This window comes from Nannobrachium achirus (assembly GCF_963921795.1).
Source record: "Nannobrachium achirus genome assembly, chromosome: 24".
NCBI classification, from domain to species: Eukaryota; Metazoa; Chordata; class Actinopteri; order Myctophiformes; family Myctophidae; genus Nannobrachium; species Nannobrachium achirus.
The window spans coordinates 20,879,168-20,905,445 of NC_137831.1; the positions used below are offsets into that span (position 1 = coordinate 20,879,168).

A 26,278-nucleotide genomic window follows, 5' to 3' on the forward strand; every position below is an offset into this window, starting at 1 on the left:
CAGTGGCTATCGATCCATAGCTGTAATAACATTCAGAGGCGATGGACACGGCGAGGCTGGCTATATAGGATGTACGCTGCCTCGCGAGGAGGCTCCATTATAGATCCTATCAGCAACAGCCATCACGTCCCCTCCTCGCACTCCACACATCCATGGTTGTGTGGGAGCACAGGTCAAAGCAAATGGGGTTCTGAACAAAGGAGGAGCAGCCCAAGTTCTTTTGCACCGCTGTTATCCTGTGTTTTTTATTATGTTAAAGATGGTCTGGTGGAGGAGCGACACACTCAGATGGCTTCTTTTATGGAGAGAGAAAAAAAAAAGGAAATTATGTCCCATTTTTAAGGCTCATTTTTTAAAAGGGACATTTCTGGTTCACAAAATATGACAGATTCAATTGTACTTTACTTAACTGAACTCGAGTAAATTGACGTTCAGGCCTTCATGTCAGACACCTACAGTATGTGGGCCGTGCAAAGAACGCTTTGTGTAATATTACGAGTCTGGTCGCTTTGTCAAATTACTCTAGGTAGGGATGTGAAAAAAAATCGGAAATCGACGCGTCGATCGACTCACGCTCACCGCGACTCAAAAAGTACGAGTCGAAAAATCGAAAAATATATATATTTTTTTATTTTTCAAAAGTTTTTCCCCCAAAAAAGGTTTTAATCGTTCAAAAACGTTATAAGTGTTAATGTTTTCCATTTGTGAGAGGACCGTGTGTGTGTGTGTGTGTGTGTGTGTGTGTGTGTGTGTGTGTGTGTGTCGGAGACGAGTGCATGCCTGCATGTGTTGTGCATTCGCATGCATGCGGCGCTAGTCAGGTCCGCGGACTACTGGTTGAGAAACACTGCTGGACCGGGCTGATGTGCGCGTCATAGCAGTGCGCGCTGACTTGCCTGACTGTATCAACTCTATGGACTGGATGCTTTTGTTTACCTCCTGCCTCTGCATGCATGCTTGACACGAACGCTCGCTTGTTAATGGCAGCGTCGCCGTCATGTGCGATGATCGCAAAATACACGTTAATGCGACACACCCGTTGACTCGGTCGGGGAGAGAGCGAGTCAGACACTGCTCCACCTAGCCTGGGGTGCGCTAGCCTGAGCGCCCCCACTACGTTCCATGGACTTTGTAACTACGCTTCTAGTCTCTAAAGAACAGACTCCATGCTAACGCCGTTGTGCTCTCCTCTCTCCTCTCAGCTGCTGCTTAGCGAAAAAAAAAGTGAAAAAAGTCGATCGACGCGTCGATTTTCGGCCGCGACGCGTCGATTCGCCAATAATGCGTCGATTAACATCCCTAACTCTAGGCATGACACCCGTAACCGGTGTCAAATGACCAATATATGGTGATAACATAATGGATATATATCGTCACTGTCGGGCAGAAACCTTGTATCTCCAAGTTTCAAATTTGTATATTGTTTCGCAAAGCAAAGCCCTGCTTCATCATACAAGGCCGTCGCACAAAAGTAGTGAAAACAGTTTTCACTAGTTCAAGTCATTTTTAAAATGATAAATGCAAAACGAACGATTATGCACATACAAGGTTTCAACCCGACAACGGCGATATATAGTATATACTCCCTGCTCCTAATGGTTAATGACGTTGTTCTTTTGTGCTGCGCTGAGCAGGGAGAAGCAGAGCCAGATGCCAATATTAATGTGACATAATACACACTTGTATTACTCATCAATAATAAACATTGTTTCAATCCTTATCGTGAGTTATCTGTATGAAATAAGTGTAACTGTCCAATGCATCGATTGCATCAGATAGAACAAACCACATCGCACTGCTCAAGCTTCCTTCACACACTGCGTTACAGTGCTCGTCTGGTTGTTAGCGCGGTCGAGGATGTTTCCACGCGCGGAGGTGGGCTCTCTCTTATCTTATCAGTCAATCACACGCAGCATGCAGTAGAAATGAGACTCGTACGCTCACACAACGGCAACTAGCGCACAACAACAAACACTAGCTCCAACAACACAAGACACACACCAGCTCAATTACCATACCCTTAGAGCGTTAAGACTTTGCAACGAAACAGGGGGAAAGCAAAGTGGATAAATTGAATAGCAGTACATTATACAAAGGTAAGTCATTAGCTGTTCCCATATAGGGGGACCAAACGCTCGGTGTTCGGAAAGGTGCGCTTTATTTTGGGAACTCGAGGCTGCAAAATGAGAAAAAGTGGTAAACTTTCTCGCGGCCCAGACGGGAAAAATCTGCATTTTTCTAATCATATGAGCGTTGTGTTTATTTCTTTGATGTACCCACACTGCTCTGGTTTGCTTCATCGGCCTAAAGAGAGAAGAGAGAGAGAGAGAAATAACCCATTCAGAACGGGTACGGATTTTTGCGTATTATTATTTTATGCTTTAACTATTAAAAAAATAGCAGATCTACAAGCTCACAGCGCGGCACCGAGTGCCTTGTAGATCTGCTATTTTTGAAAAATAGTTAACATTTGAATTTTGACCCGATTTTGACCCGTTTTCTATAAGGCCTGATTTACACTGCAGCCAAATCCAGCCTGAATCAGATCTGTGTCACATCCAGATTGGAATCTGATTGGTTTAAATGGTCACATGGTCACATGGAACCAATAAGATTCCAATCTGGATGTTGCACAGATCTGATTTAGGCTGGATATGGCTGGAAGTGTCTCAAACTCTTTCATGTCAAGGACCCCCTAGAATGATATGTATTTGGCCGCCGAGACCAGTCTCAAAATATTTTGTATCAGGGACCCCCCAGAAGCAAATATTTGAGTTACCAATGTTCACTTTAAAAATCACACCCGTGTGAACTGAGCGGTGGTCCCCCCCCCACCCCCCCCCTTCCCCCCTGTGTGTGTGTGTGTGTGTGTGTGTGTGTGTGTGTGTGTGTGTGTGTGTGTGTGTGTGTGTGTGTGTGTGTGTGTGTGTCTGGTCTGGCCTGAACAACAGCGCCCCTCCCTTAACATGTGTGGTCAAAAAAGGTACTGACAGGCTACAGACAGACAGACAGACAGACACGGAGACATACCCACACACACGGCCACGTATAGGAGCGTTGTGACCACCGCTCAAAAATGAGATATTAAAAAAGATTTGCACGAATGTTCATGATTTTTCAAAAATAGCGGATCTACAAGCTCGCAGCGTGGCACTCGTGCCGCGCTGTGAGCTTGTAGATCTGCTATTTTCCAATAGCATTAAATAATCCTAGGCCTAAACGGAATAAAGAGAACGAGAGAGAGAGAGAAAGAGAGCAGGAGGGAGGGAGGGGGGGCGAGTTGGGGGGATTAATTGAGTCAGGGAGAGAAAAAGAGCAGAGACAAGAAGGAAGGCACGGAGAGGAACATCGACAGTGAAAGAAACGGAGCGAGCGAGAGAGAGAGAGAGAGAGAGAGTCTGGGTCTGAGTGTGCAGAGCACCTCTGGGGATCGCTTACGCAGTATATACACACAGCACTGGAGGACAGAGCCAAACAAGGGTTCATTGGCCAAAATCTCTTCCCTTTACACACACACACATTCACGCACGCACGCACAGACACGCACGCAATCCCTTCAAGCGATTTCCCTGTAAGCACCCGTCCTCCGAGAATAACCCCGCTTCGAGTGGAGTGGAAAAGAAAGAGAGACAGATAGGAAGACAAAAAAAAAGGAGGAGGAGGAAGGGTGGGGGTTTTCTTCTACCTGGCTAGAGGGGGGTGGTGGTGGTGGTGGTGGTGGTGGATGTCTGAGGGTGAGGGTGGGGGGGCAGTAATGGAGTGTGTTTACGTCCATCCGCTCCCCCCTCAGCCCGCCTCGCTAGTGCTGCGTTAGCCTAACCCGGTACGGCCGGGAATTATTTTTATGCTTTAGCCATTGAAAAACAGCAGATATACAAGCTCGAGTGCCGCGCTGCGAGCTTGCAGATCTGCTGTTTTTGAAAAGTCGTGAAAATGTGTGCCAAATCTTTGAATGTATGTATTTTTTAAAGCGAACATTTGTAACTAAAACAAAATATTTTGAGATGGGGGTCGGCAGCCAAATACATATAATTCTAGGGGTCCTGGACGTGAAAAAGTTTGAGAACCACTGACGTAGAAACGTGTGCTTTTTTTTCAAAAACCTTAGAATGGGGTAAAAAAAAAGACTTGCTCAAAATGTTTGCGAGATTTTTCAAAAATAGCAGATCTACAAGCTCGCAGCGTGGCACTCGGTGCCACGCTGTGAGCTTGTATATATGCTATTTTTAGTTAAAGCACAAAATAATGGTTTTAAGTAACAATACGTTCCCGGTCTTACAGTGCTAATGGCACGGACATGAAGCCAATTGATTTGCAGCCCAATAGAGCTGTCCTCGCCGCGCCGGGCAGATTACCTAGATCACTGGCTCAGCATCGAGTACACATCACTCCTTATTCACGCTGCGCACGCATGCAGGGGGGACAGAGCGTGAATGTTTGGCCGGGCGCGTGTGTGTGCGCGCGTGCGTGTGTGTATGTGTGGCTTAGCCTGTCTGTCCTGTGTGTACTAGATCTTCCACCTGCACCTGTTATCCAACACCTGTGTGTTAATTGTTGGTATAACAAGCACCTGTAATCTTGATTATCCAAATCAGTCAGAATTAGGGATGGAGCTCGTACATTTTTATTGTAATGAGCACCTTATCGATCCTGCTTATTGAGCCGGGCTTTTATCAAGCCCACTATTGAGTGTTTTTTAATATTTTGTGGAAAGTTATGAGATGACAAATTCAGAACATAACTGGTATCTTTTTTTATTGGCCAGTTGTTGTGACTGTGAGTTTGTTGCTGACCACCATCTATGAAGATGACAATTGACAAAAGTAACAAATATCAGTAAATATCATTAAAACAATCACTCATTAGTGTGCAATAAGTGTTAAAGGGCTTTATATTATGAATAGTACTGTAATACTTCCTTGATCGATAACAAGCTTGATAAGCCCATATCTTATTGATACCAGGTACTCAATACATCTGTTATCGGGTTATCGAGCTACCCTTGTTTAGGGCTCCATCCCTAGTCAAAATGTAACGTCATGTAGAGACTATATTTTATCATCTTATGTTATATTTTCCTTCATTTCTTGATGATTTTGTTATACACTTGTGTGGCTACTGCTCGTGAGCCACGAGTGATATAGTAAACTAAATAAGCCATACGCAAACATACCCGAACATCAGGAGTGACACTTATCCTGACCCTGAGCAGAGTTGAAACTTTGTGAATAGGTTGAAGGTGAAGTAAAATAATAAATCGGATGCTTCTTTTCAACCGATACGATGTTTCACCATAAAGCTGAACAACAAAACTGAGCTGCATCCGGTACCACTTAAACCCTCTATAATTGGTAAAGGTGCTTAATATACGTACTTGATACGATATACGTACTTACAGTCTTTTTTTCCACTCTCTATCAAATGTCTTTGCCAAAAAATAGCAGATCTATAAGCTCACAACGTGTCGCAACGCAAATCGAACGTTACGCCAAAAGGAGAGCGAAAACCCTCCGGACGACAATGCAGGACCCAGGGGTGTCGCACCAAATTATGGGCCCTGGGTACAAAGATTCACTCATATTTTGTGCTTTAACTATTGAAAAATAGCAGATATACAAGCTGCTTTTTGTTGTTTAAATCGTGAACATTTGAGCAAGTCTTTCAAATCCTTCTAAGGTTTAAAAAAAACTATGTTTCTATGTCAGTGGTGCTCAAACTTTTGGGACTCCCAAAATGATATCTATTTGCCCACAGACCCCCCATCTCAAAATATTTAGATCCCCCAGAAGCAAAATTTGAGTTACAAATGTTCGCTTAAAAAATACATATATTCAAAGATGTGCACACATTTGCACGACTTTTCAAAAATAGCAGATCTACAAGCTCACAGCTTATATATCTGCTATTTTTCAATAGCTAAATAATTAAGGACCCTCCCGTCCACCTTGGGCCCTAGTAACTCAGTCCCACTTTCCTCCCCCCCACTTGTGACGCCCCTGAATGCAGGACCACACACACATGAAGCTACAGTTGTAGCGCCGAGGGAGTGCAAATAATTCCACATTCTCCACACTTTTCACTCTCGTCAATGTCCGAGGCTGATAGCCATGAAAATCCATTTATGTACAAAGGCGCTGTATGGTCCGTACCGGACAATGTCTCCTTTTATGGCCCCCGTGCGGGCCCCCGTCCGCCTCAAAGCCACCCAACTGACTCCAGTTGCAGGCCTGCGATATCATAGGACGCACTCATTTGATATGGACACATCAAGGAGGGGGACATCAGCACCGCGGACCACCGCCCGCCCGCCCGCCCCTGTGCATCAAGAAAGAGGAGGGACGGGCGAGCTATTTTGCAGCAGTGTCATTAAAGAACAATTACCGATGCGGATTCAGTTCAAAGATAAAGAGAGAGAGAGAAGAGCAAAGTCGTAAGCGTTGTATGCTGGTCAGCGGCATAAAAAACATGCGTGCGTGTTTGCGCGCGCGCACACGCACGCACACACAGTCTTCCCTGTGTTGAGACACAGTAAGCCTCATTGTCATAATCGTTCAGCCTCCGCTTTTCAACTCCTTTTTAACAGATTTACACCGGGTACACAATCAATATTACGCATTATGCTTTAACTATTAAAAAAACAACAGATCTACAAGCTCACAGCTAGGCACCGAGTGCCGCGCTGCGAGCTTGTAGATCTGCTATTTTTGAAGAATCGTGAACATTTGAATTTTGACCCGATTTTGACACGATTCTTCTACAAGTGTCTTCTAAATCGTTTGTTTGTTTTTGAAAAACACATGATTCTACGTCAGTGGTTCTCAAACTCTTTCATGTCAAGGACCCCCTAGAATGATATGTATTTGGCCTCCGACCTCCTGTCTCAAAATATTTAGTTCCAGGGACCCCCCCTAGAAGCTAGATTTGAGTTACAAATGTGCCTTTTAAAAATACATATATTCAAAGATTTTCTCAAATTTTACGACTTTCCAAAAATAGCAGATCTACACGCTTGCAGCGTGGCACTTGGAGCTTGTATATCTGCTATTTTTCACTAGTTAAATCATTCTAATTCTAGGCGTAAATGGGTTAAGACTCGCTCACGGAGGCTGTAATGTGATGGTCCGGGGGTGGGAGGGGGATGGAGACAGTATTAGTTCTCTGAGGAGGAGGAGGGGGAGGAGGACGACGGGGGAGACAGTCAGATTATGGATTAGAAGGTGGGGAAGCGTCGGGATTATGCGCTGCCATCATGATGACAGAGTGAGCTAAGAAGAGCTCACAGCTTTACCGGGTGTCCGACGAGGGCATTGTCAATTTCAGTTTGTGGGATTACGTTGAAGTTAGCGCCGTCGGCGCGCTAAACCCCGGGCGGGTTAACGTCCCCACCGGAAGAAGCGGCTTTATTCCAGGCTCTCATTCGAAAGAATTAAAACAGCACTGCAATGGTCAATGATATTCACAGCTGATTTAGTTCAATCTGTTTTTTTTTTTGCATAAATGGGGCATATTGTTAGCTGTCGGGCAGACACCTTGTAAGTCCAAAACCATTTACTTTTCTGGAAATGGAAAAAGGATCCGATAGAGATACACAGGAACAAATACAAAACCCACAGACAGACTTAAAGGAGTAGTTCACCCCCAAAATAACTATTTTTCTCACGCCATGGAGACTTGAGTTGAAGAATATTTTTTTGTATTTGTCCATTCCTAAGACAAAAAAAATGTAATAGTAAATGTAACCCCATTGACTCCGGATGGGGACCCAAATGTATTTGGGTCCTCATCCGGAATCAATGGGGGTACATTTATTGTAATCAAATTATTGCCTTAGGAATGCGACAAATACAAAAAAATATTATTGAACTCAAGTCTCCATGGCATGAGTAATCAATAGGAAAAAAAGTCATTTTGGGGGTGAACTACTCCTTTAACCAATTCCAACCTGGCATCTATATACTGTAATAGGCTAGGTGAAAACCGTTAAAAAGTTATTGTAAACATTTTTAAATAGCCATCTACAAACTCACAACACATGACATCTTCTTTCACGCAACACTGTCATACAACTACTGTAAGTACCTGTATAAAATAGGGCATTCATTTATGAAAGAAACGCTAAACAATGAAACGTGGAGAACACAAGGCTGCTGCCCAAAAGCGACGATCATATAACAGAGCTTTACACTATGTGGCCGAGGGGGGGAGGGGTAGGGGATGTGGGGAGGGGGCTGACACACCTCGTACGGTGTGGGGCTTTTAACCACGATGCCAGCGTTCTTAACCACCCTCTGGCTAACGCGGCTAATGAACGAGAGAGAAGAAGCGCTAGTGGACTAGCGGCTCTAATTCTCCTTCACAGGCTATCATGTTGCAGCCGGGAGACGGATCAATACCATTTGCTCAACACACAGGAGGCCCGCGGATCTATAAAAGGCCTTTTATTGAGTAATTAAACACCCATTACTGTCCCGCGCAGCCAAACAATAAATTTGATCAGCCTCTCAGACGCGGATCCAGCCGTGATTAATACCCGGTGCATGCGCGACATAAAAGGGGGAACCGGGATGACATTTTGCTAAGTCCTGTCTGTGGGCCCTTCTACTGTGTGCGTGTGTGCGTGCGTGCGTGTGTGTGTGTGTGTGTGTGTGTGTGTGTGTGTGCGTGTGTGTGCGTGTGTGTGAGGCGGGGGGAGGCTGTTTCTTTCTCTTTTTTTGCAGCGGTAGTTTCAAGGTTGTTGCGTTCTGCTGGAGCCTTCAGAGGACGCTGGAACTATAGGGATGGGACGATACGCGATATTATCGTTTATCGTGATAAAAAAACACTCAAGATAATCGTATCGTTGGAGATTTAATTTATCGTGATATCGTCCTCCTGTCATGCACTGGGATCAATTGACCTTTTATTTGCCGTGCTGCATATCCGGTACCACTTAAACCCTCTATAATCGGTAAAAGGTACTTATACTAAATACAATCTTTTTTTCACTATCTATCAAATGTCTTCGCCAAAAAATAGCCAATCTACAAGCTCACAACGCGTCGTGAGTTTGTAGGTCGCCTATTTTTTGGCAAATGTTCCGCCCTGGGATAATGGATTTTGATTATCGCGATAATATCGTAAATCGCGATTTCTTATGTCACAATAATCGTGATATGAAATGTTCATATCGTCCCATTCCTAGCTCGAACTGGGTGCGTTGATGGAGGTTCTGTGGCCACGCACACACACACACACACACACACGCACACGCACGCACGCACACACACATACACACACACACACCCCTTCCTCTCCTGCTCCAGTGACCGCGTACATGGGACCCCCTACCGAGCGGCACACTGGCCTTCTCAGTGATTATTGGCAGGCCGGTGATGTTTGGGGTAATATACTGAGTCTCTGGTACGTCTCAATGATACAGGAAAAAAAGGGTGACGAATAGGTCTTTTTATTTTACACTCGTTGTTTAAAGGGGTACTGTCACCTAAAGGGGTACTGTCACTTTAAAAAGTCATCTTAAAATATGAGTTAATATTTTTATGATGTCATTGTGGGAAAGCACAATTATAAGCCAATCAAATTAATTGACTGTACTTAGACTACTTACAGTACTGGTCAGCTGTTGTTGGGGGGCGAGGGGCAGATTACACTGTGACATGAGTTTCAGACTATTTCAGACCGTTTTCAGAGAGACCATCATGTGGTACACATTATCAGAGAGACCACATGACCTACTGTATCATACTATTATAATTTCGGGGCGTGTCAGCGGGCCTTTAAGGACGCGTAACGTTGAAACGAAAGTGGTAAAGTCGTACAGTCACTCGTCTTATGCTCTCAGGATTGTTCATCTAATCACCTTTGTGAATTTGCTTCTTTTCTTGTAATCAATAATTCAGTCATAATATTTAAAAAAGAATCCACATTATACTGTATATAAGCTACTGATCAATGTTGGCTATTCGTCAATCCTTTATAAAAGATTCAGGCAGTTCAAGAGCGTTTATTTATCACGTCTCACTCATTCAGGCACAAGCAGCAAAATCTCGGCGTGGCATTCTCTGCAAGACACTTCTTTAACAACGCCGCAACATTCGCAACAATTACCGCATCAACAACAAGACAATATGCTAACAGCAAGGTTTCACAATCGTTAACATCCACGGGTTTTCTTTGGAAAAAGGAAATACTTGACATCGTTATTGACTGAATTCTTCCCGAAGCAGGCGGTAATTTCTCAAGGCAAAAAGAAAAAAGAATAAGGAAGAGAGAAAGAAGACGAGAAGAGGTGCAACTTTTAAGTGGTGGACCAGAGTTCAACTCCAAGGTCACAACAAAATAATAAAAAATTATAATATCAGGAATTTATTTAGTGCTTTTCTAACTACCCAAAGATGCTTTACATGTGTGTGGGGGGCCAGGGGAGAGCACAAAAAATAGGAATAATACACAATTAAATCATGAATACAGTAGGTCCGAAGGATAATAGGTGACATAAGTTTGTCAAGGACCACTCTACTCTGCTCCATCGAACCGCCAGTGAAGGATGACGACTGCCTGGCCAACGCTAAAATTGTCCTCGCTCCGAAAAACAGATTCATAAATGGACCGTATTGTATTGTGGAGCTGAACTTCGTCATATTGTGATTGATAAAAAACCTTCTATTCTACAGTTCCGGAGAGGGAGAAAAAAAACAAAAACAAAAAAACCCCGTAACCCCTGTAAAACCCTGCGTTACAATCCCATCCTTGTTGGGAGGAATATTTAGCGTTGTTGAGCCAACAATATGGCATCTGGGTGATTCTCCTAAATATGAATGGGCCCATTCACACGGCTGAATGGAGCCGCTTGGCAATGGCCCTTCTCTCGCACCCCACTCCCTCCCTCCCCCCCTCCCCCCACCCTCCTTCCAGTACTCAAAACAATATTCAGCACGGCGGTCTTGGCACTTTTCCCCGAAATTCGACAAAAGAGGAACTCGAGCCCTGTCCCTGAAAACCCCTCAAAAGCAGCTAAGCCTCCGCCAGACGCGGGTGCTTGAGCGCGAGCAAAGCAATTCCACGACAATGGGCAAATCATACAGTGCTTTGTAAGATTTAGGGGAACACAATGGCGCTCCGTTTCCAAAGCACACATTAGTAAGCATGTCATCGGGACCCCCGGGGGGATTTGAGCGGCCTAGAGGATTGTGTTGTGAAGGGGATAAATATATGTTACTGGGCATGATGATGGACTGCGGCCAAGCCTCTCTTTCCCCGCCTCGTGCACGCACGTAAGCACGCATGCACGCGCGCACAAACACACACACACACACACACACACACACACACACACACACACACACACACACACACACACACACACACACACACACACACACACACACACACACACACACAAGCACAGTGGATTATGAGGACATGGAGTATGTGATACTTAAATTATAATCTCCGGAGCGTTTACAGATAACAACAGAACGACGAAACGGATGCCGAAAAGGCTCGTTACCCGACACTTTACAAAAGAGCCACAATCAATTTACACAATCTCATCGCGGACGGGGAGGAGGGGGGGGGGGGGGGGAGGGGGGTGGCGGGCGCCGTTACCAATACGAAAACAAGAGCGGAGCGCGCGATGCAAGCGGAGCGCGCGATGCAAGCGCTCGTTAAACCCATTTAGGCATTTAGAATTATTGAATGAAAAATAGCAGATCTACAAGCTCACACAGCGGCACCGAGTGCCGCGCTGTGAGCTTGTAGATCTGCTATTTTGGAAAAAGTCATGAAAATGTGTGCAAATCTGTATTTTCAAAGCGAACGTTTATAACTCAAATGTTGCTTCTGGCTGGTCCCTGGAAGTAAATATTTTGAGATGGGGGTCCGTGGCCAAATAAATATCATTTTGGGGGTCCTTCACATGAAAAGGTTTGAGAACCACTGACATAGTAGTCTCTTCTTTCGTGTATCATCATCCTTGATGATTGGTTGACAACATTTTATTTCACAAGATTTCTTGTTACTCAATAACAGACTAACTGAGCTCCAGTTAAGTGAAAAGGACATTTTCTTTGACAATGGCTAGCCAGATTGCTGACATAGAAACACAGGTTTTTCAAAAGATCTTAGAAGGATTCAAAAGACACTTATAGAATCGGGTCAAAATAGCAGATCTACAAGCTCACCGCGCGGCACTCTGTGCCGCGCTGTGAGCTTGTATATCTACTATTTTTCAATAGTTAAAGCATAAAACAATGATACACAATAACGTGTATACCCGTTCTAAATGTGTTAAAAGATGCGTGCGCTTGCTCGTGGTCGCTCTGACCTCCAACGCCGGGAAAGGAAAAGCCGGCCGCGGCCGGCCGGGCGCATCGCCCACTCGAAAGTCAATACCATACCATACAGTACGTGATCCTCCTTTCCTGGTTGTCTTGCATGGTTAATGCATGACGGCCAGGTAGGATCTCATTATACACAGGATTCTATCATTACATATCCTGCACTCTGTGTCCAAACAAACATCACCACTGACATCCCTGATGCTACACCTCTTACACACACACACACACGCACATGAGCGCACGCACACACACACTTATACGCATTCGGTACACCTACACACACTTACTGCTGAGCAACACACGCACACAAGCAGTCATATTTGACCATACACAGCACATGAATACAGACAAACACAAGTGTGCACGTATACAAACATGCTTGCACGTGCATGCTCACGTACACACACGCGCGCGCACACACACACACACACACACACACACACACACACACACACACACACACACACACACACACACACACACACACACACACACACACACACACACACACACACACACACACACACACACACACACACACACACTTACTGTATGCTGTGCTGCACACCCAGATACTCAACATCCTTTGTGTCCATCCCCTGGCAGCCTGCCAAGCTCACTCACTCTCTCTCTCACACACACACACACACACACACACACACACACACACACACACACACACACACACACACACACACACACACACACACACACACACACACACACACACACACACACACACACGTATATAGGCTACTTTCCATCTTACACCCAGTAAGCCTTTCTGTACCTAACACACCCATACACTCCTTTAGCCTCGTACACAAACTAGCCTCGTCCAAAGACATCCAGCTAATCTAGGTGTCTGACTGAACGCTGTGGCTGGCCTGCTACGTAACCCAAGTCCTCGGTTCTGTCTAAGCATGTGAACCCTATCGGCCCTTTTCTGGGGGAAACATTCGCCCGAAATGGCCGATCTACAAGCTCACAGCTCGCCATTCCTGGGGAAGCGATTTGGTGTAGAGGGAAACGAAAGCAGACCAAGCAGTACAGAGCCAAGTCAAGTCCGTTTTGCAGAGAGATTAAGTGGGTTAAGCCCGTGAACATTCAGCAATTCAATTCGATTCACCTTAATTAATCCACAAGTATATTTTGAACCACATATAATACAGACACCAGATCAACTCCCAACATCATAGGTTTGAAGCGGCATCTTTACTGAACATGCTTTGTCCTTGTACAAAAACAAACCGTAACCACATGAATCCTATATTGTCCATATTCTGAGCATGTCATAAAAACATTTGGCAAAAATAGGCTTCACGACACATTGTGAGCTTTTGCATCTGAAACATTTGGCAAAAATAGTCATCGCGACACATTGTGAGCTTTTGGATGTGTTATTTCCGCCGGGGAAAAAGGAGGGGACCAAGTACAGAGCCCCGGAGGAACCGGGTAAACTAAGTATATGGTCGTTGTCGGGCGGAAACCTCGTATCTCCAAGTTTCAAATGTGTATGTTTCTTTCGGGAAGTAAAGCCCTGCTTCATCAGACAAGGCTGTCGCATAAAAGTAGTGAAAACAGTAGATCTACAAGCACACAACGCCTCGCGGTGCGAGGCGTTGTGCTTGTAGATCGGCTGTTTTCACTAGTTCAAATCGTTTTAAAATGATAAATACAAAACTAACAGTTTTGGACATAGGAGGTTTCCACCCGACAACGACGATATACTGTAGGCATAAGTTTAACACGATCACATCATCACACCTCGAGAGGAGAGGAGATTACTCTCCTCAGAAAAGGCCCTCATACATGAAATGCTGTGGGCCGCTTAGTCATTGGAAATGAACGAGAGAGAGTGACAAGCTTTGCTCTGCATATCAATACGCAATTTAACTTAAGACTTCCGCGGCGCTAACCTAATTAGGAGCAGTCCCCGCGTCTCGCTCCAGGAGTGGAAACGTTGGCGGCATTAAAGTCCCCCCCCCGCCCCCTCCCACCCCGTGTCTATTGAGGTCTAATGACGCGGAATGTTCCACAGCGGAAGTTAGCTTTGGCCGTCGTTTAAAAACACATAATAAAATCCTCAGCTGATTTAATGTTTCTGCATGTGCTAAATGTCTACATATCTTGGTGGAGGATCAGAACCATGTAATGGAGGTGTGTGTGTGTGTGTGTGTGCGTGCGTGTGTGTGTGTGTGTGTGTGTGTGTGCGTGCGTGCGTGCGTGTGGGGGGGGTGGATAAATCCCTACATCTATGATTTGATGAAACCTTTGAAAATTACTCCTTACATGGGGGGATAGGGAGAATCTTCAAACGTTTCACGAGGATTCGAGAAGTTCAAGGAAGAAGTGAGATAATGCCTTTAATTCTAGTGCGAACACTCGGCCCGGGGACCCCCAGGGGTCCTTCAGAGTGTTCCAGAGGGTCCCCAGCTAAATTATTGATAGTTAGGAACCAAAAGGATCCTTACAGTTCTGTAAGTCCAAGACAAGTGTACAAATGGAACCAACCAAATGGACCCTAAGGCCCACCTACCTAATGACGTCACTGAGCCCCGGTGATAAGTGGTGAGGTGCTCACCTCAGCACACCTAGCTGTTTCTACTCTTCACCCACCCACCCCACCAGAACCAGAGGGAGGCAGGGTCAACCCTCAAAGGAGTAAGATGGTGTCTCGTCAATATGGAACTTTGGGTGGATAAGTAATAGGAAGATAGGAAGGGTGGGTGGATGGGGTGGTGAAAACTGGAGCATGTAGGGGCCTACGGGTCCATTTGGTAGCATTTGTTACAGGGGTTTGTGGCCCTAATGCATAGCAAACTGGGTGTCGTTGAAATGTAAAGGTTTGAGAACCAGTGTTTTGGGGACAATTAAGTGGTGTAGGCTGAAAGCGTGTTGTCCTTACTGGACCCTCAGGTTTCAACTTCAACTGTCCATGGCCTCACTTTGGTCCGTCTCTGTGTATGTACTAGAACAGGGGTCTTCAACAGGGGGTCCTCAGAGTTACTATAGGGGGGGCACCAAATCTTTGTGATAGGATCATCTTACAATAAATGCGAGAAGTCTCTGCGTGTGTGCGTTTGTGTATGTATGTCCCAATAGTTCTTTTAAATGTACAACTTGAACCCTTGCATCCCTATTCTGAGGAGAACTTTAGCCAAAAATAGCAGATCTACAAGGCTATTTTCGGCAAATAGGTTTGGTGTAGAGTAGAGTAAAAAAAGAGCAGACTAAAGAACAGAGTGAAAGGTCAAGTTAACTAAAGACACAAATCCAACATAGACTGATTACAGTGCTGTGAAACAAGTCTATGAATCTATCAATGAAATCGATGAAAATCTGCATCACACATTTATACAAAATGTAAAAGGGGTCCCTGCTTCATCTCTCTCTCAGCTAAGGGGTCTTCGGCCTGAAAATGTTGAAGACCCCTGTAATAGAAAAAGGATATAAGACGTTCTTGACTGGAGTCCAGCAGGTTGCCTCCTTTTTTTCTTCTTTTTTACATCGAGACCAAATCTCTTCATCGAAAATAGTCTGCAATGCACCTCATATTGAGCTTGTAGATCTGCTATTTTCACCAAATGTTCTCCCCCAGAACAGGGACACTAGTTTAGGTGAAACAGATAACTTGTAAATGCATTAGGTTTTCCCAAGTTAGTTTTTTTCCCTCAATAGGTTATAAAATGTTAAACTAAAGAATGGAAGGTAAAAGTGAACCACTGCTTTGGGTGAGGCCAGAGAATGACAACACAACCTTTGTTTGCAGATGTGGCACACTGCTGAAATAGTGTTTTCTTATCTTGTGCCCAGATGTAACCCTCCACACACACACACACACACACATACTGTATACACAAGAAATGGACTCTATCTTACACCAGCTGCCAAATGGCATACGGTGCAGCACAAGTGTCATTGCTAGTTTAGGACCATCACACTTCGGTTGTTTTCACTCCCAGCGTCCGTGTCGTGAAAGTAGTGAATGTACTCGCGGTCTCGCGCCCATGGGCGGGTTTCGCCCATGGGCGTGTTGGTCTTACCATGAGGTTTGCTCAAGCGCTTTGTTGGCGCTTTGCTACCCAGAGGGAGCAGAAAGTGATTGTGTTTATGGTTTATTAAAGGATCCCCATTAAAGACACATGAACGAGCCTCCAGTCTTCATGTGGTCAAGAACCAACAAAGACCTGCTGGTATAGATCCTAGCGCAGGGCACGTTGTGTCAAGATGTGTACAGTGGTGTAAAATAACTAGTAAGACGCATCATGGCGACAAGCGACCGAGGTCTCGCCACAGTGATGTGGACATCAGGGATCTCCATATATGGGCATAAAAGGGATTTGTTCCCCTGGCATCACAGATGTAGGGATGTGGACATCAGGGATCTCCATATATGGGCATAAAAGTGATTTTTCCCCTGGCATCACAATGATCTCCATATATGGGCATAAAAGGGATTTGTTCCCCCTGGTATCACAGAGATCTCTCTAACAGGGCATCATTAATATTGATGACATCAGGGAACTCCATATATGGGCATAAAAGTGATTGTTCCCCTGGCATCACAAGAATCTCCATATCTCCATATATGGGCATAAAAGAGATTTGTTTCCCCTGGCATCACAGGGATCTCTCTAACAGGGCATCATTAATATGATGACATCAGGGAACTCCATATATGGGCATAAAAGGGATTCTGTTAGTGTGACATCACAGTGAAGCCAGAGCGTGATATCAGAGCGGCAAACCCATTCTGGTAGAGTGGTTCCCCTGACATCACAGTGACATCAGAGCATGATGTCAGAGCGGCAAACCTATAGACACGTGTACACGTGTACACAGACGCGGAAAAGCTGTGAGGTTTCTCATGGTAAACTGCGACCTTCGGTCGCAACTAAGTACATTTACTCAAGTACTGTACTTCAATGTTGAGGTACTTTTAGTTTACTGGAGCATTTCCAATTTTCAATACTTTTACTTCCATTCCACTACATCTACAGGGAAATATTGTACTTTTTACTCCACTACAGTCTTTTGAAAGCTTTAGTTACTTCTGTAGTCACTTTGTAGATTTGTATTATTCTTAAAAAACATACATTAACTTAAGTGTTGGAAAATAGGCGATCTATGTGAAGCGTTGTGAGTCTGTAGATCTGTTATTTTAATACAAAGATACACAATACCTTGTAAAATGGGACATTCTGCATTGTGAGTACTTTCTACTTTTGGTACCAATACTTCTGTACTTTTACTCAAGTCAATTTTGAATTAAAGACTTTTACTTGTAACAGAGTATTTCCACATTGCAGTATTTAGATGTTTTCCCACCACAGGATGTGTCTACATAGGAGGGTTCACAACGTGCGTACATTCTGCTTGCGTCACGTTCCACACATCAAACGCGGTCAACGTGACGGATGACACTGCTGAAAAACTCGTAATTGACTCATCATCATCTAATGAATAATGAAGAAACAGAAAGCCTTCAGCACCACAGAGGGTGGAGAGAGTGGAGAGACAAGGAGAGAGAGAGATGCTGGTGGTGTTTTTTTAAGTAAGCAGTAAGAAAATATGTTCAAGGGTCTCTCATCTTTGAAAGATGTTGTGAACTCATGTCGTTCTGGTTTCTTTTTCTTTTTCTGCTCAACATACAGCAGACACGTCCAAATGGGCTTGTACCATGCATTTGAGACCTTAAAGGAGTAGTTCAACCCCAAAATGACTTTTTTTTCCTATTGATTACTCACGCCATGGAGACTTGAGTTCAATAATATGTTTGGGTTTTTGTCACATTCCTAAGACAAAAATGTGATTATAATAAATTTACCCCCATTGGTTCCGGATCCATTGGGAATCAATGGGGGTAATTTTACTACAATACAATGTTTGTCTTAGGAACCTTATTAAACTATAAAACAATTATTAAATTCCACTTACTTTTCACATTCTGTGGACCAAATGTTAGTTTAAATGCATGTTACAATAAAAAAGAATCCTGTTTAAAGATTGAATTCCGGTGTGTACACAGTAAAAAGAGTACACTCTCAGAGTAAACCACTTAAGCTCGGTCAAAAATGCAGACTGTATATAAATCGTACGCCATACGATGAATGGCAAAAATAGACGATCTACAAGCACAGTGCCTCGCGATGCGTGGTGAGCTTGTAGATCTCCTATAACAATAGGGACGCCCGGGTTGAAAGTGGTTGAATGAATGCTCCCATCTACTTCAGCCTGGCAGAAACAACCAGGGGAGTCGCACCAAATTCTGGGCCCTGGGTACAAGGATTCACTTCAATTATTTTGTGCTTTAACTATTGAAAAATAGCAGATTTACAAGCTCACAGCGCGGCACCGAGTGCCTCTGCTATTTTTGAAAAATCGTGAAAATTTGTGCAAGTCTTTGAATATTACAAATCCTTCTAAGATTTTTAGAAAAACCTATGTTTCTACAGTATGTCAGTGCAGGGTCGTCAAACCTTTTCATGTGAAGGACCCCCAAAATGATATGTATTTGGCCACGGACCCCCATCTCAAAATATTTAGTTCCAGGGACCCCCCCGAAGCAAAATTTGAGTTACAAATGTTCACTTAAAAAAATACATATAATCAAAGATTTGCTGTTCACGACTTTTTTGGAAAAATAGCAGATCTACAAGCTTGCAGCGCATGCGAGCTTGTATAGCACTGTGAGCTTGTATACTGTATCTGCTATTTTTCAAATAGTTAAAGTATAAAATAATTAAGCCCCCCTCCACCTTGGGCCCTAGTAACTCAGTCCCACTCCCCCCCCCCTTCCCCCTTGTGACGCCACCGGAAACAACCACCAGAATTTTGGCTGGATAATAACTAGTCTCCACTCTCCAGTGGCAGTGAGACAGAGTGAACACAGTGAATATATCTCGGTCAAATATGGACCGTGTGTGTGTGTATGTGTCATGTGAAAGTAGTAGGTGCGCACAGACCATTTACTCTTGTTCGTGTGTGTGTGTGTGTGTGTGTGTGTGTGTGTGTGTGTGTGTGTGTGTGTGTGTGTGTGCGTGTGCGTGTGCGTGTGCGTGTGTGTGTGTGTGTGTGTGTGTGTGTCGACTTGCACGCGCCGCGCACGTGTTTGCGAGGAAGAAAGGTCAACTTCAATTGCAACATGGATCTGGTGCTGTTCACTTTGAAAGGGAAAGTGAGGTGGGAGGGAAATATCCATCACCGGCAAACTGTCAGTCAAAACAAAAACAAAACAATACACCCCTTTAAAGACCAAAAAAGAAAATCTAAAAAACAATCACAGTCAGCGAGATCCTCTGATTCTGGGGGGGGATGGGGGGGGGCTAAGACTAGAGGGGAGGGGAAGAGGAGGAGGAGGAGGGGAGGGGAGGGGAAAGGCGTAGAGTGTCAAGGATTTGTTTTTAAAGTTTTTTTTGGGGGGGGGGGGGCGATGTCATCTCGCTATCGACAGCCGCACGCCTCCGGGAAAGAAATTTAAAAATTATCGCCGTGGAGAAGCAGGAGGGGGGTTGACAGCAAGCGATGCGGAGACACACACGCACGCACACGCACACACACACACACACACACACACACACACACACACACACACACACACAACACACAAACCAGTGTTGTTTTAGGCAGAAAATGTTGATTTAGTTTTAGTCATAGTCTTTTGAATAAAATGCCATTTAGTTTTAGTCATAATTTAGTCACCTGAACAGTTTTAGTTTTAGTCTAATTTTAGTCGACTAAATATCATAGGATTTTAGGCGACAAGATCTACAGTTGATTTAGTCAACTGAAATGCATTTTGGCGGTGCCTTGATGGCATCGTAATGACTGATTTTACACTTGTGTGCTGAAAATAGCAGATCTACAAGCTCACAACGCGTCGCAGCTATTTTCAACACACAACACCTGAGAGCAACCAAACATAAAATTATTCTCTTCTCCACCAGTCCCTCCCTAACGTTTTAGTCTAGTTTTTATTTTGTTGACGAAATTTGTCATCTTAGTTTTAGTCGACGAAATCAACACTGACACACACACACACACACACACACACACACACACACACACACACACACACACACACACACACACACACACACACACACACACACACACAGTCTACAGGGACGAGGAGACGAAGAAACGAGGGGAACAGAGTCGTGTGTAGGTGGACAAAGAGTGAAATAGCGGAGAGTTACAGGAAAGGAGATAAACAGGCTGACGTGCACATAGACACATAGATGGGAGGATGAGAATGGGTAGAGAGAGAGAGAGAGACAGAGAGAGAGAAGAGAGAGAGAAGAAAGAGAATGAATAAGACAGACAAGACACCTCCAAGGGGGATTTGTTGTGTTTGCATGCGCTGGTTCCTCCCATGGGGTCTCGCTCCGCTCCGAGAGCGCACAAAAGACAACACTTAACATATTTGCTAAAAGATGACAACCCTGCCTTGCTGGCGTTTGAAGCCTCCTCCCCCCCCCCCCCCCCCCAAAAAAAAAAACCTCCCTCCCTTGTGCCGGGGGACTCCACGTCCAGGAGACGGGAGACATCCAACCGCTACGCATGCTGGAGGAGACAGAGAATCTTCGGCGGAACGCAGGGGCGTCACAAGTGGGGGGAAAGTGGGACTGAGTTACTAGGGCCCAAGGAGGTGGAGGGGCCTGGAATTATTTTATACTTTAGCTATTGAAAAATAGCAGATGTACAAGCTCGCAGCGCGGCACCGAGTTGTTACTCCGGGACGGTGAGGAGAATTTCTTTTTAAAAAGAGGAAGAAGAAGCACCTTTAATGGTAAACGTTACGGACTGATATAAAGTGTCAGGATCATTTATTTATACTGTCCCCAGCGGGACTATAGCTTTAGCCACCTCCAGGGCCGATATACTGTATACGCTAGCTTTCTATTCATTTCAGCATCTGAAGGGAAGTCTGTTTTTAGATAAATAAAGGGAAGAGAGGAGAGGAGAGGCAGTCTTTTAAAAAAAGAGAGAGAGAGAAAGAAACAGGGAGTGGGGGGGAGAGATTGGGTTGTGTGGGGGGTCCCTGTTTGTAAAAGCAGCTCTTCTTCTATTCCTATTATCCCCTAGCCACTCTGTCCCTATTAGCTCTGCGTGTGTGTGTGTGTGTGTGTGTGTGTGTGTGTGTGTGTGTGTGTGTGTGTGTGTGTGTGTGTGTGTGTGTGTGTGTGTGTGCACGCGGAGACAGAGGTATGGCGTGGCTGTGGGGAGATGTGAGGCGATACATTATGTGTATTAATGAGGGGAATTATTGGTACTGTCACTTGAACACGCGCAGACAGGCAACGCGGGGAGATAGATCTTATAAGCCCATACCGTAGAAGAACTGTAGCAAACAAGTAGCAGACTGGGGGGGGGGAAAAATAAACACACCGCCGAGTGTTTACACACCGCGCTAATCGTACAAAATGGACGATCGTGGGGATTTGCTGAGACATACAATGTTGTCGCTTGGTTGTTAAGGCACGCGCACACAGTCGCTGTGCCTTGGATGCGCACATAAGCGTGCGCACGCACACACACACACACACACACACACACAGACACAGACACACACACACACACACACACACACACACACACACACACACACACACACACACACACACACACACACACACACACACACACAGGTGTGTATCTCTAGGAACAGCAGAACAGGTAGCAAACATCAAACCTGTCCAGTCCTGTAATATCACAGGATATGAGAATACCTGCCAACACTCCTGATTTTAGCAGGAGACTATACTGGATTTTTACCCTGTCTCCTTCGTGGCTCCTGAATTGGAATTTCTCCTAGATTTCTACAAAATTTCTCCCTAGTTTTGGGCAATGATACTCCTATGACATTTTACATGACGATTAACTACATTTCTGTTTGGCTTTTAGGCTTTGAAGTTGCACATGGCAATCATGACACATAACTTAAATGTACAAAGAAATCACTGACATATTTGACAATTTTATACTTAAAAAAGAACATTGATAGTGGAAATAGCCGATCTACGAGCTCGCATCGCGACGCGTTGAAAGCTTGTAGATCTGCTATTTCCACTACTTTTTGAAAGTGTTTGTAACTACATTAACATTTCTCAACATGGAAACGATTATGACGATTATGCAAAATAATTATGATTACCTCAAATAATTGTGATTAGACGATTATGTAATAATTGTGACAGCCCTAGATACTCCCTGTTAAAATGTACCAATATTAATCTAACCTTACAACATTCATGTCTGGGTCTCTTTACTAATTAAAATCAACCTTTTAACCTTTCAATTTGAACAATTTTGTTTAGCTTTTTACACTTTATATAGTTTATCCTGTTTAATAATAAAGTTGTTTTGTCTATAGAAGTTGCATTTATTATTATTATATTATTATACTATTAGTATTTTATCCTATTATCTGCGAGGAAAATGGTTGCTTATGTGTGTGTGTAAGGGTGGGGGAAATCTCCTGATTTTCCAAAGTGTAATGTTGGCAGGTATGGATATGAGTACCAGTATGTCCATTGTCCATCATAATTACAATAACGCCATAAGTTAGATAAACACTGTTTATGTTCAGTTAAAAGACTAGAAGCAACAGGAAATGTTTATGTGTGCCAATTTATATAAGAATGCATTACGATTAACCCTAATGTCCCACTTTTGGCCATGTCATAACGGGCAAACACTTGGCGAGAAAATGCAAACAAATCGGCGAAGGTAGCCGATCTAAATGTTGATATCTGGTGGAAGCTTTTCGCTAATTGAAGAGCAAAGTGGTTGAACCAACCTGTGCAATATGCACACATGTACTGTATATCAGGAAATGAGAAGGAGAGAAAAAGTGCAAAGTCGATGATGGTGTATCGTGTGTGTGTGTGTGTGTGTGTGTGTGTGTGTGTGTGCGCATGTGTGCATGCGTCTGTCCGTGTGTGTGTGTGCTGTGCATGCATGCATGTTTGTGTGCGTGTGCGCGTGCATGAGAATGCTTGCTTCTGTGAGTGGGAAGAAATAGACAGAAAGAGAGAAACCGACAGAGATGGGGAAGTGAGAGAGAGAGGGGTAGAAAGAGAGAGAGCGAGAGAGAGAGAGAGAAAGAGAGAGAGAGAAAGAGAGAGGTCAGGGGTGAGAGGTCGAGTCCTCACTAATAGTTGTCACAGACACTGAGAGTGTTCATTTGTCCCAGTGAGAACGTCACCCGTGCAAGTATTGCAACTACATGCATGCACAGAAACACACGCGGCGCACACACACACAAACACGAACGCAAGCACACACACACACACACACGCACGCACGCACGCACGCGCGCGCGCACACACAAACACAAACACACACACACACACACATACACACACACCCCGTACATCACGCTTCATATAATGAGTCATTAGACTACTATCGTCAGCCATTTCCTTTGCCATCAATACATTCTACACATGGACATTTCACGGGTATTGAACCAAAGTCACCGCTCACACCAGAAACCACTTCTTGCAACCAACCAGGACAAGCATCAAAAACCCTCAACGACGCCGCAAGCAACCAACAAGCAAGAGAGATGCACTGGTCAGAGCCAAGACCAAACTATAATCATGAGACCCCTTACAATTATCACCAATCAATATGAAAGAAGAGATAATAGGAAGCAGAAGAGCTAATGCCTGATTTAGACACCAAAAATGTCTGACTTAAAAGCCTGTAGATCTGTTATTTTCTTTGTGTGATAATGGATTTTTTTTCTCATTAATACCATCACCCCTTTCTCTAAGTCTCCAATTATAACATGGAAAATGTATAATGCAGCATATACATAATAGATCCTCAAATTATGTATTTTTCATAATATGTTGCATTTCATGCGCATGCGCGCGCGAACACACACACACACACACACACACACACACACACACACACACACACACACACACACACACACACACACACACACACACACACACACACACACACCATTGATGAAATACAGTATACAATAGATGGATAGACGGACAGACAGACAGACAGACAGACAGACAGACTTCTTAAAGTGCTACCAGGTTGAAATTAGCACTTTTCTTTTCTCACTACGCATCAGTGACTGAGTCCAGGCTTACCTAAAGCACAAATCTTGTGCAATGAAGCATAACTGATAAATCGTGATGCCAAATATGCATTTTGATTTAGCACTGATTGGGGGTTATTAAATGTGCTGCTCCGTTCACGTCCACAACCAATCACATTACAACGCCCTGCAATAAATTTCATCAGATGATTAGAGACATGGCTACAGCCCATTTTTAAGCTTTAAGCTTTTAACCTACTGATAAATGGTATATGATGTGTTGCACTGCAGTGCTCTGCTATTTATGAAAGCTGTTTGGGTGCACTGTGTATGTGTTTAAATACACACATTCCTAATAATCAATTAATCAGTCTGTCAATGAATCACAATTACGTTATATAGACATATATATATATATAGACCCTATATATATATATATATATATATATATATATATATATATATATATATAAAAAAAACAGTAAACAAAGAAGAACAATATTAATATATTTAAGGTTCCATGTAAGTGTTTCGTTCACTGACTGGGACATGGTTCTGCATGGACATGGTACAGTATGGCCACCAAATGGTTTATTTTCAAAAGTATTTATATATTTATTAATACATAGGTTAAGTAGCCTAATTAGCGTCGTTCATTGTTGTAACGTGTGTGTTGTTGTTGTTGTTGCACTGGGTAACCAGTTTTGGCGAATATTGCCAATGAAAGGCATAGAGCTGACAAAACAGATGACTAGAATTGAGTGTGCACCACAGGTTTTGTTCTTCTTCTAGACAACAACGATATCATAATAAACCATCAATGTGATATCAGACACAGCCGTGTGAATTCCACTTGGCAGACGCCGGCGACGCGTAAATTGTCTCGTAAATTGGACTTTAAAGAGCTGTTTAATTGTCTTCATCTTTGCACACGTGCTGTAAATAGCTGTCCCTCGCACACAGTGCATGATTAAGATGTTGACACTTCACACGCATAGCCGAAACAAACTCATCTGCGATTTGTATTATAATTTTACAAAATACCAATTGAAGATAAAATAGTAAAAATTCATTTTTGTATGAATTGAGAAAAAAGGGTCCCCAATTTAAACAAGCCTAAAAGCTTTCTTGGGTGTTTATCCTTTTTAGTTGACCTTATCAGTGAACTGCACTGTCCTGTCTGTCTGCACCTTTTCCTATGCAAACTTCTAATAAAGTCGCCCATTCAATCAATAATTCAGCATGAAAACTTAAAGAGATGGATAATAATAAATAAAACAAGCACCTACCATAGACACTGCTGCTGCTGAGCATATCGTTCTGGTGGTGGACGAACATGCAGGGGAGGAGAGGAGAGGAGAGCATTGGGCATTAATTCGTTGCTGAATGAAGGATTTCCACAGCTTTAGCTATACATTACACACACACACACACACACACACACACACACACACACACACACACACACACACAGACTCGGATTTCAAGCTCTTTGAAACGTGGGCCCTTCAAGTCGAAGAGGAGGAGGACACTCAATAGGATAGGCTGCTTCATCTAACCTACATGCATCTCATTAGAACAAAAAGTCACCCGGAGAGTGGCTGTGAACACAAAACAACCAGCCCGTTACTTTGGGACTCTAGTGACCGTTATAACGCTGTTCGTGTTATCATTATTAAGCCTATATATTAGGCTATAGCCAGCGTTTTCCCCCTCGATAACGCCCTTAAAAAACACCGTCCCCAGCTTTTTGTGTTGCTTCGGTGCTTTTAAAAAATAGATGTTGCGGTGGTGATGTGACACACTACCCCATGCTCGTAATGCATGCATTAATGCATAGAAGGCAACTTGTTGTAACCCAACC

General features: G+C 43.9%; 1 pseudogene across 1 annotated transcript in view; it reads right to left on the reverse strand.

Annotated features, from left to right (window-relative positions):
- Positions 1–25,725, reverse strand: part of LOC308280067 (fidgetin-like) — a 77,356-nt pseudogene extending 51,631 nt beyond the window's left edge. The window contains exon 1 of the transcript in view: positions 25,704–25,725. The product of the transcript in view is annotated as a fidgetin-like (transcript). The remainder of the gene's footprint in view (positions 1–25,703) is intronic.
- Positions 25,726–26,278: the final 553 nt, after the last annotated feature.